Source organism: Haemaphysalis longicornis, unplaced genomic scaffold (genome assembly GCF_048455015.1).
Source record: "Haemaphysalis longicornis isolate Haplotype H1 unplaced genomic scaffold, Haemaphysalis longicornis Haplotype H1 scaffold_1, whole genome shotgun sequence".
NCBI lineage: Eukaryota > Metazoa > Arthropoda > Arachnida > Ixodida > Ixodidae > Haemaphysalis > Haemaphysalis longicornis.
Genome location: NW_027526203.1, coordinates 203,953,721 through 203,968,720, shown reverse-complemented (window position 1 = coordinate 203,968,720; position 15,000 = coordinate 203,953,721).

Sequence of the window (15,000 nt, the reverse complement as noted above, 5' to 3'; positions counted from 1 at the left end):
CTTCCTGATTGTAGTCATTCGGCAGTCATAATGAGTGATAGATTGGGTTAAAATTCAAAATGACGCTGCGAGGGCATCTGGGGAATCAAATTCAAGGTCTCGATGTGGGGAATCATTCGGGACAAAATGAGTTAAGGTTATATAATGACGTAGTCATGGTTAGTCATAGATTCGGTTAAAATTTAAGTTCATTGCGCTAGGGCGGGTGGCGTATCAAATTAAAGGTCTCGATGAGGGTAATCACGTGCTTCCTGATTATTATCATTACATACTCAAGGTGTGTCATAAGTTAGGGTAAAATTCACAACGACACCACTGGGTGTGCGGGGCATCAAATTGAAGGTTCCGATGAGGGAAATCACGTGGGACAAAAATGCGGTATGGCTATATCATAAGATAGTCATGGTTAGTCATTGATTGATTTAACATTCAAATTGATTCCGCTAGGATGTGATGGGTATGAAATTAATGGTCTTGATTAGCGGAATCACGTTCGAGAAATACAAAAATGCTTCCTGGTTATAACCATGAGACAGTCATGGCGAGTCTTATATTGGGTTTAAATTCGAAGTGACCCCTAGGGCGTGTAGGGTATCAAATTTAGGGTCCTGACGAGGGGAATCACGTGGTACAAATAAAAAAGGCTTCGTGTTTCTAATCATGAGATAGTCATTTTGAGTCATAGATTGGGTTGAATTCAAGGTGAGGCTGCTAAAGCATGTGGGGTGTCAAATTGAAGGTTTCAGTTAGGGGAATCATGTCGAACATTTAAATAATGTGTCCTGGTTACTGTCATGAGAGTCATGGCTAGTTTGACTGGTATGAATTCCATATGATCCTGCTAGGGTATGTGGGGTATCAAATTAAAGGTCTCGTCGAGGGGGATCACGTCGGACAAATATAAAAATGCTTTCTCATTATAGTTATGAGGATATAGCAAATGGTATCTTTCTTTAATTGCTGGGTAGGGTTTAACCAAAATTCACTGCCAACCAGTAAGGCAGTTGTGCTATATACATGCGAGGGCTTCTCCAGAGATGTCCATCAATGTGGTATATAGTGATAAAAATTTTCGTCTAATTGCTGAATCGTCGAGGCAGGAAGGCATGGGGTAAGAACAAAAGCCATGCCAAGCTCTCGAACTTAAACCACCAGACTCAAAAACTATCTGCTAATAGCTGCCATTCAAACGTTACTTCCTCCATTTCCCCGTGTCCCAACAAACAAGCAAATCCTTCGACACATATGGTGTTGTGACCCGCCGCGGTGGCTCAGTGGCTAAGGCGTTGCGCTACTGAGCACGAGGTCGCGGGTTCGACTCCCGGCCGCGGCGGCCGCTTTTCTGATGGAGGCGAAAAGCAAAAACGCCCGGGTGTACGAGATTTCGGCGAACGTTAAAGATCCCCAGGTTGTCAAAATTAATCCGGAGCCCTCCACTACGGCGCGCCTCATCGCCTGCGTTGCGTCGGCGCGTTAAAACACTACAATCATCAACATATGGTGTTGTGGAAATTGTGTACGACCTTAGGTAACAGGGGGCATCAGAGATCATCAGTAAGGCAAATTTCACATTTGTTTATGAATAAACCTTGCGGCCGCGTTTCGTATCCGTAATTTACTTCCCACAGTGTACCAACGTGCACTCGAATCCAGAATTGGCCAATTACATGTGAGACATTAACTCCTTGCGAGAGTGTAGCAGATAGAGAGGCAACAGAGCCACCAAGACATAAACAGACATTGCGACAGAAGAAAAACACTTCGGAAAAATAAGCAAGCGCAGTTTGTGTGTGCGTTCGAACTGATTTTATTACAATGAGAAACCAGCGCAAGATATCAAAACTAGCACATGATGACAATGTAAAGGAAAAGAATCAACTCAGGCTCTGCAGTTCTCCAACGACTACGTCTCAAACACAATGAAAGAACAGATGACACACACACACACAGACACACACACACACACACACGCGCGCACGCGCACGCGCAGGCGCACGCACGCACGCACGCACGCTCGCACACACACACACACACACACACACACACACACACACACACACACACACACACACACACACACACACACACACACACTAACACTCGCACACGCACGCACACGCACGCACGCGCACGCGCACGCACGCACGCATACAGGCACGCGAACGCATGCACGCACGCGTGCGTGTGTGTGTGTGCGCACACGCGCGCGCGCACACACACACACACTCGCACTCGCAGACGCACACGCACACGCGTGCATGCTGGAAATTAACAGCTGGGTACGGTGGCTGTAATTGCTGACAACGATAGCGTGGTGCTGAGCCGAGCTACGAGAGCTCATCCCACCTAGCAAATGCTAATAAAAACTAATACAAGTGCCTCAGCAAACAACGAGGCACTTTTCTGTTTGTCCCACGTGATTTCCCTCCTCGAGACCCTGAATTTGATACCCCACATTCTTTAGCGCTACATCTCTGAATTTGAATCCAATCTGAGACTCCCGTGATACACGGTTCGCCATTTTCGATATTTTTTCTTATTATTATTTTTTAGTTTTTTTAACATTTAGTTTGATCAATTGTCTACATTTACGCTTTTATAATTATTACAGGTTGAACTTCCGTGATATCTGAATTTTTGTGTAAATGCAGGGCGTTACACGATACTGGTGGGGGTAGGGAGAGGGGAGTACTCGGAAAGAATGATATGCATTACAAAAGCAAAGGCATATCCATGAACGCCTCGCGCTTCAGAGATTCGCGGGGACAGTTCGCTTTGACGCAAGGCGTTTTTTCAGGATGCAAAGCAAGAATGCACGGAACCGTCACCCTAAACAGCTTCGACATAAATGAACGGAGCAGTGAGCGCACATCCCCTCGCCCAATCTTGCTTGTTTCGACCCAGGGACGCAGCACACCATCGTGTCTGGACCACCTCTGTCATAAACACGAACACGGAGCCTACATCAAGATTTTGGTATTGAATATATAGGTACAATTGCTTGCAGCCAGCGCTATTCATCATGGGCAGCAGGTATAGCTGTATTAAATCTGCAACGAAAATTGTTTCCGACTTCACAGGAGCTACGGTGTCATGTCGTGCGGAACGCAAGAGTTTGAGCTCAGCAATTTGCACCCGTAATATTTCTACCACGCGTGAATTTGACAACACTGAATGCTAATGAAATCAGAGTCCATCTGAGCCACCGTAAATTCCTAGCACGAGAGCGTTGTGAGGCCATTTGAGTTCTGAATTCATTTTTACTTCTCAGCCCATTTTGAGTTCTGAGTTCATTTTGAGTTTTGAGTACATTTTTAGTTTTGAGTACATTTTGAGTTTGAGTACATTTTGAGTTTGGGTCCATTTTGAGTTCTGAGTACATTTTGAGTTTGAGTCCATTTTGAGTTCTGAGTGCATTTTGAGTTTGAGTCCATTTTGAGTTCTGAGTACATTTTGAGTTTGAGTCCATTTTGAGTTCTGAGTCCGTTTTGAGTTTGAGTCCATTTTGAGTTCTGAGTACATTTTGAGTTTGTGTACATTTTGAGTTTGAGTGCATTATGAGTTTGAGCACATTTTGAGTTCTGAGCACATATGAGTTTTGAGTCCGAGTGAGTTCTGAGTTCTGCGCTCAATGTGAGTTTGAGTTTGAGTGAGCTCAGATGTGCTGCTCAGCATTGAGTCTGAGTTTGAGTGAGTGGTGATTCGAAAAAAAAATTGTGAGTGAGTTTGAGTGAGCCCAGCCAACTTTGCCGAGGTATGAGCCACATAGCAAATCGACAGCCCCATGTTTTTCTGCTATGATAAAGCTATAGCCGTACCAAAATTCACAGAACTATATAATTCATAAAGCGATTAATCGTAAATTAAACACGATCACGTTTTGTTTCTTTCAATATTAGTACTACGCCCTGGTCTATACGATCGAAAAGGAAGCTTTGTCAAATGGCAATTGCATGGTCAGTTGTCGTTCATGTGGAAATGCGATTTTCATTGGTATTTTAATAGCTTCGCTGTCGAGTTTCGGGAGGATGGCCGAGTGTTAGTCAAATTGTTGGCCTAATATTTTTCCTGAACTGTGCGCATATTTTCTTCGCATCGAAAAGTGTTGGCATTGAACCAGAAGTGCATCAATATAGCCACATATGCAGGGCTCTACAGCCTGTTCGGCAAGGTCACACAGGTCGCAGCCACAAGTAAGTTGACAATACCTTCCCGCAATTATCCTCATCTGCTCTCGATTCCTACTGAGACATCATTCTCCGCCATCATAACGTCGTCATGGTTGTAGCGAATAAAGGTGACAGTGGAACGCGCAATACCTAACCATTTCTTCTGCCTATTGGAGGTAAGGCCATTCATCGCATATTTTCATCTGTTATGCTGTACCTGCGTGCATTGCTTCCATCAGTGTTTTTTGGTGTTTTTTGAGCTCGCGCTTTATTGCTAACACTCTTGCAGAACTACTTCATTATTTAGGTGTAGAGCCTAAATCTGACGTGAAGGAAATTAGGGAAGCAATAAAGCGATCTATTTGCACATAGGAATGCGGTATGCCTAGTAATCAAGAAATTAAGAATGGCTTAAGCAACTTTGTAAACAAATAAATCTTGATGAAGCAAAAATACTCGTAGCAGTAACTCTTGTGGAGAACAGTACACTGAAAAATGAAAGAGAAAGGCTGCGCCGGAACATCGACGGACTTCGAAAAGACCTGGCTATGCGGAAAACCAGGCTCCTCGAGTCTGAGCAGTCCGTGCATAATAGCTAACCACACTCATCTCACTAGCCGTTTGCAGTGCGGTGGAAGCTACGAAGCATGCAGAGACATTGTCTCTCACGAGCGCCTTATGTTGCCCTCATCGCACATTCTGTTCTTCGATTCCATCAGTAAATTACACACGTAATTTAAGGCCCTCCAGGAGGCTAATGTTGGTTCTTTCAAGCTCTCTGTCATTATCATTGCAACAGGTTTTCTAGTTTGCGCCAATGCAAAAACGGGGCTAGCGCGGCAATTTGTATTTAAACGGCGTCGTGATGACATACATATCGAGTGGAAGCATGTGTGCTGTTTGTAGTTGCGATGGTGCTAACACACATATTTAATTTCCCAACATGGCCTATATAGGTGCACATACCGCTCGTAACCTCCTCTCATTCCTCGTCAGGTAGCCAGATATCAACGACAAAATCAGGGGCTTCCTGGGTGCCGGTGCCTATTGCGATCGAGTCGACGTCACGCGATATCTTTCGCTTGCGGGCTCACAAGTTCTCTATACCACCAACCGCTTGAGGGTACCAATTCTACATTGCCACACGTCAACCCATTCGTGAAGGATTTCGTTGTTCATGTGTACTGACAGGCGTGTGATGTGCCAAAGGCAGCGCCTATACCTGGCTTTCCTGCAATCGTGGTAGGTTTTTGAGGAACCATCACCGCCAATTGTGCCGGCCAGGATGCCGCAATGTCATATGTATTTATTTATTTATACATACTGCATCCCTCTCAAGGGTTATTGAAGAAGTGGACATAGAGATGGTACGAAATAAAAATAAAACACGTGGTCATCGCACAGTTTAACTCCTTTACAATAGTAAATAAGATATATAATCAACAAACGCAAGATCCAAGAAATCGGGACACCATGGATATCTGCATTTATTATAAATTTTATACCGCACAGAGAAATTAATTTGTGGGGAGCATGCGAGTATCACCGGGTAGCGAGTTACAGCGCTTAAAGGGGTCCTGAAATGCCTTCCGCCGATGCATGGATGTACATGTAACCAAATAAAGCAATGTATTAGCAATCTCCTCCTGCAAGAATTTTGTTAAAGCGATGAGTATTAGCTGAGAAATCGTAAATCAAAAACCGCGCATTATCGTCGCGCCGTATTTCCTCCTCCTCTCAACTGTTTCTTCGCTGCTGGCCTCCCCTCCCATGATGCTCCGCTCCTCAGCGGTGACGAACTTCCGCTATTGCGCTCCTACAGACTGCCGTCTGCTACGGGCCAGCTCTTTCGGCTTTTTCATCTTTGTTGACCCCATGGACACCTCTAAAGGCTGGAAAAGTGAACGAAGGACCTGGCCGCATGTGTGCGGCCTGGCCTTGCCCTTTCGCGGTGTACGTAGCTGCCGTTGGTATCGGCGGCGAATTCGCAGCCGCGCGGGGAGAATCCTGCGCTCGTTCCCTTTGGTGCACCGCGCACTGTTTATCCAAAAAGCGCGGTCTCAGATGTGGCCCCGCTGGTGCCGGGTGTTATTTTGCGGCGGTTGTAATTCCTACTACCGGCGGCATGTGAAAAAAGACATTTTAAACCGACACAGAACCTGTGCACAAAACGCGCCGGATTGGATCGCTTTATCAGCGGCGATGAACGGGAAGGCGCAGAGCAAACCAACGCCGCACTCGCTCAGCGAGAACCCGTGTTCTGACAAGCTGCACCCATGTGTTGCATTCAACACTGACTGGAAAGCGTTTGTTTGCACTTGTTTGGATAGTCGTAAAATGTCTAAACACTCCGGCACTCCGCTAGCAGATGAGCCGGCGAGACATTTCTGAAAACATTTGACAGATGGCGCCGTATGCATTAGTGTGTCGCTACGCAAAACTGATGAGACGCTCTACTAAAACTCCCCTCGCGGTGTTTACGTAGCGGGATGCAAACATTTAGCGTTTAGCGCATGCAAAGGCCACAAACGCTGTACTAAAACTCTATTAGCAGCAAAATAGCGTGCGTATGTGAGGCCGCTTGCGTTTACAAAGCTGCACGCCGAGCGCGCACGTTTCAAACCTAGTGACATCGTTTAAATACACTGGCAAGCACAGTGTAACGTAGTCAGATATCAACCGTATGCTCAGGCGACAAGCAAGAGCTTGTTTTATGTGATTGCGCATAAAGGCCCGTTCGCACTTGCAACGAAAGCGAGTGAAAGCGGCAGGAATTCCGTCGCTTTGTCGCGCGACGATCGTTTTTGTCGAATGGTCGGGACAAATTTTCGTCGCGCGATAGAATTTCCGTCGCTTTCGCTCGCTTTCGTCGCAAGCGGGAATGGAAAGTTCTGCCGCTGCCGTCTGCGCCGCAGCTTGGAGGTAACCGCGCGATCTGCTCAGGCCGAACGAACGCGCACACTCCCGCACGGCAGCGCCCCAAGCTGCAGCCGGCCGCGTACATCGCTCCCGGCGCCCGCCTGGAGCCCGCCCTCGGCACACTAGCCAGTATATTTCAGGCACTATAATGGAGGAAAGATTTTTTGCTTCCGATGAACCTAGTTCTTTGCCTCTGTGTTTTTAAATACGTGAAGTGGTTAGCACGTCGTCCTCGCGCAGCTCTGTATCGTCGTAGCATCGCTGATTGTCCGAACGAAGCTTGCAGCTAAGCCAATGCAGTGACCGAAGCTGTGTGTGTGTGTGTGTGCATCGCCTCCTGTGTGTTGTGGACGCGTTCGTTTCGCGATGAAATGCAACGTTGTACTTCTGCGGGTGGATAGTGCTTCCCATGGTCTGGATTATCTTTCTCGAACGACGTACTACTCAACCTCGCATGGGGTATGTGTAGTGTGCCTGGCTAAAAGCCTTCTCGCTTGCGCGCCAGAGTTGTGACTTGCTGTTCGTCCACGCAAACCGGGTGTGAGGTGAGTGCCGAATTTACGACGTGCAGGAGGAGGCAACCCATCGTCTGTCAATCGCGGTTCAGACTTGCAACGCATGTTGTGACGTTGCGTTCGTTCGAAACGCATCTCTGGATTGTTTTGAAGTTGAATAAAATGTACGCGTCAAACTCTGGCATTCGGCTCAGGGCGTTCTCTGCGATTGCACCAAAGAAGTGCCACGGAGCTTTCTTTATGGTACGTACTCATGTAACATAAAATCCATGTCGTGCTATGGCCGTGTGGCATTCAATACAAACGGTTAAGCGTTTGTTTACACTTGTTTCGTTTGTCGTAAAATGTCCGGCACTCCGCTGGCAGATCAGCGGGCGAGCCGACGCTGAGCAGACGACTCATCTCTTTTCCGGAAGTGCGTGAAAAATCCGCCCAATAGCAGGATGTCTAGCTCATGACGAACATCTGGGAATCGATGACGTAGACATGTGAAGATGGCGGCGTCCAAAAACACGAAGGGAAGAGTGAGAAAAAAGCGACAAACTTTGCAGCAAGACTGTGAGCTTTCCGCTGCGCGTAAAAGAGTAATACTTTGCACAGATGATGTTGACGACCCTATCTAACGATTGCGCTAGTTCATTTAGTGTGCTCAAAATGCCTTTCAGGGCCCCTTTAATAGTCAAACGAAAAAATCTATATTTAAACAAATCGGTTTGGGGTAAAATGGTGTAAACTTAAGCAGCACCATTACTTGTACCTGGTGGAACACGTACATGCTTATTTTATAAGACGCAGCTTTTGTTGCCGAGATGGCACCGTCAGAGTACTTCCAGCACATTGTGCTACATCGTGAAGATGTGCAATGTGCCCTCAAACCTATATGCGCTGCTCTAGCGAAGAAATGGTGTAATGCTTGATGTGACGACCAGACTATCCCTCGGTAGCCCGGTCGTCACATCCTATATCTTCTGGCCCAGTAATATGCCCGGAAGCAATTACAGCGCTAATTAGGCACCTCGAGCATCAGCCTGCCTGGGCAGAAATTACTATGCACCTCTTTGTAATTATGCACCTACTCCCCAGGCCTTCCCCATTGGAAGTTTAAATAAGAGCTGCCTACTTCACAAATCTCCGCCGGAATGCCGCACGTGTTTACATCCGCACGAGTGCGAGTCGTAGGCCTATTTAACTTCCTCTTCCTCGAGAGGTGAGTACGATAACATGCAGAGTCACCATAACAACATCCCTTACCCTTGAGAGACTCAAGTACTTCAATGAGCCGAACGTCGCGCTGGTCTCTCCCCGAGAGCCTCAGCCAACTGACGCCCCTACTAGCTAACAGGTGCATCTCGCCGCCTGGCGCGTTCGCTGGCTCTTGCCACATAGCAGGCCACTACAAATTCGTAGCTTTAGCGGACGCTCCCACTGCACCGACCTGAATGGCACCCATTTGGCAGCCTTTTTTCGACCATAGACTGAACACCTGACACAACGACAAATTGCTTTCGTATACAGTTATTTTAAGTGTTGTTTTCACTGTTGCGTGGTTGTTTTTTGTGGGCGTAGCTTCTTTTTCGGTGTGACATGTTTTTCACGCGTCACGTAAGGGAAATTATCCATGTGATGGCAACAGCACCATTACTAGCTTTTTTTTGCTATCATCGTTTTCAATGAAGTACTGCACCTATTTAACATTATTGGTCGCATGCAACATATGACCGAAACAGGCTTATAGAACAAATCTATATTTCTACTTAAAACAATACCTGGCTCCTCACGCTGGCCTGACCTGTGTAAACCACTCAACGATAATAGCAGTACAGCCATTTGGTAGGCTTTGGAGGCGCAATGGTTGTTGAGATATTTTCACAGCTATTAGGTATTAGATGCGATGATGAAATAAGGCTAGAAAAAATCATACACCCCTTCGTTTAACGATGACGACGGTTGGACGCTAAGCTTTCTTGTGACAGAATCTTTGGTTGTCGTCAGAGTTTACCACGCCGCTTCGAATATGTCGAAATGAAGCAGTCAAATAGAGGCCAGCTTCACAACCCAAGGGACCGAGGTTCGGTTCCGGCCACCGCAAGCGTCTTTTCTTTCCCTTCAACCACGATCATTCACCATCATCGGAGAAAGTTGGCTTTTCTGCTAGGAGTTTTTGTGTTAAAGACGGATCAGTCAGCGCACTAAGTCTTCCCTTTAAAAATTATGGCCAACAATTGAAGCCAAATATAACGACGGCGTTCTGAAGTGTACCCATTACATATAAAAACTTTGTTGCGTGTAAACGATAACTATGCAGTGACAAATTTTTATAAGTGTCAGTAGATTGCACCAGGCTCTTTCAGGGCACTTTATTAGACGTACTCACCTGAACATGAATAGTTTCACCTACGCACACACGCAGAATTAGCAGTCCACCTCTTACCGACGATTATCACTGTTCCGATGCCCCAGGCTTGTGGCATCTTTTTTTGCATGTCTGCTTGCCGGTGTGTTTACGACTTTAGGGAAGGGGAACAAATGTTTCATATCAAAACAAAAAGTTTTTACACCACTGTGCACTTTGCATAGCTCTTCTACCATGTTGGTCGCCTATACTACTAGTATTGGCAGGTCAACCTGGCCACGCTCGCAAGCAGTGAATGAAACTTCGCGTGTTCAGTCCTATCTCAACACTGATCGTCTGCTGTCATTACGTTGAACAGCCAATGCGGGTTAGATGTTCGTTGGCTGTTCCCGACGGTGAGCCAAAAAGACATGAATCCTTTTACATGTACTGCTGACTCTGCGGTATCGCTCGTTGGTGCTCGTCCGCAATTCGTCTTCGTTTAATGGATGGTCACTGAGGTCCTAGGGCTTCCCGCCAACTTTCTATCCTGGCGTCTCTGCTACAGTCAATCCTCCACAGCACTAACCTTACTCTTTCAGTTCTTACTCTTCGTACGTCTTCAATCCACGTTTTTTTCCCCACAACTCAAAAGAAAATAGGGTGGACTTTGGCCTGTCACTTTCTACTTTGCCATTGCCGCTCAGTGGAGAGTTTTCCTTCATGCGTCCTCTTCTTCTTCGTTAAGTCATGTGGCGTTACGCCACTTTATTGCTCGAGTTTCGTACATCGTCTCAGCAAGGCAAAGCTCGAATTGACCAAAAAATAGCTAACCCTATCTGATGCTGAGTCCGGCATAACCTTGTCTAGCGACACCGGCTGTTATCTCACCACTCACCTTCTATTCTCCGTCCCCTTTTCTCTGATCTAACTTTCGCACTACTCTACCCTTCCGGTCGTTTCTCAATCTCTTTTCATGATTTTTTTCGGTTTGTTTTGTTTTTGTCGCGGGCGGCTTTTAGATGGGCAATTACAGTAGCGTAGGCTCTTAAAGCTTGCTTCTGTTGCGGTGCCTGAGTGGTCTATTTTCAGCTGTGGTGTGTATACCCTTTAGCTGGCTGGCATCATTATTTTTTTATCCATCGTGCCGTGTTCGCGGCCTTTCTACAAGCCGCATAGATATGCCGTGTGTCCACATGCATATGAATGAACTTTTAATTTGAGACATCGCATCCAAGATGACGACAACGAACGAGTGTTACCCAGAACGCATCATCATCAGTCGCTTGATCTGGAATTTCGGGGTCGGCTCTTCGGAAGAGGCGCGCCCTGTCCTCTGCAAACATCGCAATCGTCTCGTTCGGATTTTGTATGCGAGACTCCAAAAGTCTCTGAGCGCCGTCACGGCGGTCGGTGCTGGCAAACGTCTCTTGCAGCAATGCCTCCCACGCAAACGTCTCTTGGCGCAATGCCTCCCACGACGACAGGCTGGCCTAACCGTTTTCAAGCCACGACCTGGCACTCTCGTTAATCTAAAAGTACATATTCCTCATTTTTTGTTGAGAATCCCACTGGTTAAATGATGCGACGAGCTCAAACTGCTCTAGCCCGTCTTGGGCATCCTCAAAGACGTCCGCACGGAATGTGGGAGTAGTGCGGTGTTGCTGGAACGTTACCTTAGTGGCAACAGTCTGCGCCATGACTTGCGGTTGAAGTGCTTGGCATCTTGGCGCGTCCCAGGGAAGTAGCTTCTACTCAGGAGAGAAGCCTAGTTTCCGGCGGCTGCTTCGATGAACCGGTGTTTAAACAGGGCATGGCCGTGCAGAGGTTTCAGGAGGGGTCCTGAACATCGGGTAGTCATACCCAGCTCCTCGACCAGTGACGCAAAATGCAAATACGCGTTTGGGGATGACCTTAAGCTTTACTTAGGCCCTGCTAATAGAAGCGACGGAGAAGGACGCTCTTGGCCAAGAAGCGCTCGAGCTGCCAGAGCAATCCGCTGATGATGATGCGTTCTGCGTATCACTCGTTCGTTATCGTCGTCTTGGCTGCAATGTCTCAAGTTAAAGTTCATTCGCATGCATGCGAACACGTGACAGTTTAACTGCAGCTGCATGGAATAGGCTCTTCGGAACCTTCGCATACTTCTGTAGCCGACGTCATGCGCCAGGAGATCCGGCAAGTGTTGGCGGTTCCGGAGCACCAGCCACAGCAGCTCCAACCTAGTTATGTGTCGGCGATTATTCCAGCGCCTCAACAGGTGCCTCAGACCGACCCTTGGCCTAAGGTAGTGCACACCAGCCCGCATCTTCGGCCTCCTATGGATAATTTAGGTAGACGACAGGTGCGGAACTCTGACGTCTGGCGCACAAATGATAATCGGTCATAATGTTTTCACTGTGGCGGAGCACCCCCTATCTATGCGGTGGTGATGGTCGTTGTTATGTGGGATCAAGTGGGGTTAGGCTGGTTGGATATGCCGGCAATTGCTCCGCCCGAGCTCATCATAATTGATCAAGTTTAAATTCATTTCAGCACGTGTCTGCCAATTCCGTCTCCTGAAGGAAGTTTAGTAGAACGCCCGACACGTCTGTGCGCACCATTCAATGTCCCCATGGGAAGACGATGTCGTTTAGCGTGTTGTGTGGAGCTGCCAACTCTCGAACGCTGAGAACACTGCGGTCCGTTCCGCATCATGATTTGGGCAACACATTACCTGGTACAGATTACTCCATTATTACTCAGACCCTCGCCCATCGATTAAAAAAGTGTAGATGCCGTTGTCCGGTTTCCGAGCCGATCTGCTGGAGGCTATTCCATGATGCCGGTGGGGAAATGCACCGCCAGAGAGAGAGAGAGGAGAGGGAGAGAGAGAGAGAGAGAGAGAGAGAGAGAGAGAGAGAGGAGAGAGAGAGAGAGAGAGAGAGAGAGAGAGAGAGAGAGAGAGAGAGAGAGAGAGAGAGAGAGAGAGAGGAGAACGATCTTTAATGAAACCGGCGATGTCAGCCGAGCTGAGCTGCCTGGCCTTTCTAACAAGAGGCATGTTTGGAAGATTTCCAAGGGCCAAATCCGTCCCTCAGTTGTAGTCCCTACCGAGAGCGGGCCGGCACAGAGACACTGCAAAGACACTACTTGTGTACTAAATCACGCACAATTACAAATGAGGTGTTGCAGATCTTCACGCGCACCACACTGTGGGCACAGAGGCGAAGTGCATTGGTAGATCTTGTGACTACCTCTGTAAAACACCGAACCACTGCGCTCGAACAAGGACACCAGACAGGCCGCAATAGGCTGTCTGACGTCCAAGTTCAAACCCCCCCGGCAGAACGACGTCATGTTATAAGTAAGACACGTAAAGCCCGTAGCTGCGCGTGCACGCCCCCACGCCCCCTCCTCCCGTTGCCACTCCACACCCGTGTACGCATCAACCGGCAAACGGTGATGTGCGCATGCTTTCGCTCCTGGCAGACCTTCAAGCTAAACGAGAAATAGTGGCTCACGTCGGCAATCCGAGCGGGCAAGTTGCTGTTCATCATGGCGGGAATAATTTTGCGCTAAAGCCGAGGACGACGAGAAGAGAGGACAAGAGGAGCGCAACTTCCAACTTAGTTATGCATAAAATAGCAACACACATATATATCTCCCACCGGTTTTACCCTCTTTCCTACCACCAGCTGCACCACCCAATAAGGCGTAACGAGAATCACAAGTCAAATACAACAAACAAAACAGAACAATTACATAAAACGGCGTAACCAAACAGTATCCACCAGATAGCAGATACTACTTAGAATATGTACGTCTTCCACAATGAAGACGTGTCGCACTTGAAATCTAAGATGAACGAATAGAATCAGAAACAAAAGGGCATAAAACCACTAAGAATAAAATGATAACATGACAACACGGCTGGAGGAATCGAAGTGAAGAACAACACAGCTCGCGTTTCCGAGACATATGAGAAGCTAAAACGAACCAAACTTCGATAATACGCAAGCTTTTTAGCTTTAAAACGTGTCAACCCTAATACCATGGAAGAAAGAATAAAAGCATAAAATCTGAGCCAAAAGGCATAAAAACGCTAGAAATAGAATAATAACATGGGTAATATGGACGAATGAAAGCGGTGACCAAAACAGAGTGTGCGTGCCAACATTTAACAAAAGCCTAACAATGCCTAAAAATATCGAAGTTCGTTTAAACATGACCTTCTAAGACGGCTAACTCAGCGGGTGGGAGGCTTACCGAGGGCGTGCTGACACAGTCTTCCCGAAAGTCTCTAAATCTGTAGGCTTCAATAATTTCTTTCTGTTTGATCTTTAGCTCATGCAAGGAATCCGGTAACTTCAAGCTTGGAAACGCAGCCGCAGGTTTTAAAATGCATAATCAGATGCCCCCCATACTTTTTGTTAACAGAAAGATTGTGCTCCCGCGCTCTCTCATTGAAACAACGCCCAGTTTGACCGGTGTATACCCTTTTGCAGGTCAGAGGAATTTGTAGACTACGTTCGAAACACATTTCATGTAGCATTTTTCGTGTCTTTTTCACACACTCTCTTTTCTCCTTTAGACATTAACGGGCAGTTTTGCTAATTTACACTGCGCTGAGAAAACCATTTGCACGTTGACCGGCTGGCTACTTTTTTTTAATGTTGTGCGACACTCTGTGAATATAAGACATGACGAGCGCCAAAAGGCATAAAAACGATAAAAATATAATAATAACGTGGTAAAGGTGGATGAATGGAAGTGGTGCCCAACACAGAGTGTGCGTGCCAACATTTACCAAAAGCGTAATACTGCCTAAAAGTATCGAAGTTCGTTTAAACATGACCTTCTAAGAAGGCTAACTCAGTGGGTAGGAGGCTTACCGAGGGCGTGCTGACGCAATCTTCCCCAAAGTCTCGAATTCTGTAGCCTTCAATAATTTCTCTCTATATGTTTGAGCTCGTGCAAGGAATTCGGTATCTTCAAACTTGGGAACGCAGCCGCAGGTTTTATACAACAAAACGCAGCCGTGCGTATTGTTACTTTTACATTTCTTCTGTTCTTTTGTGCTAGA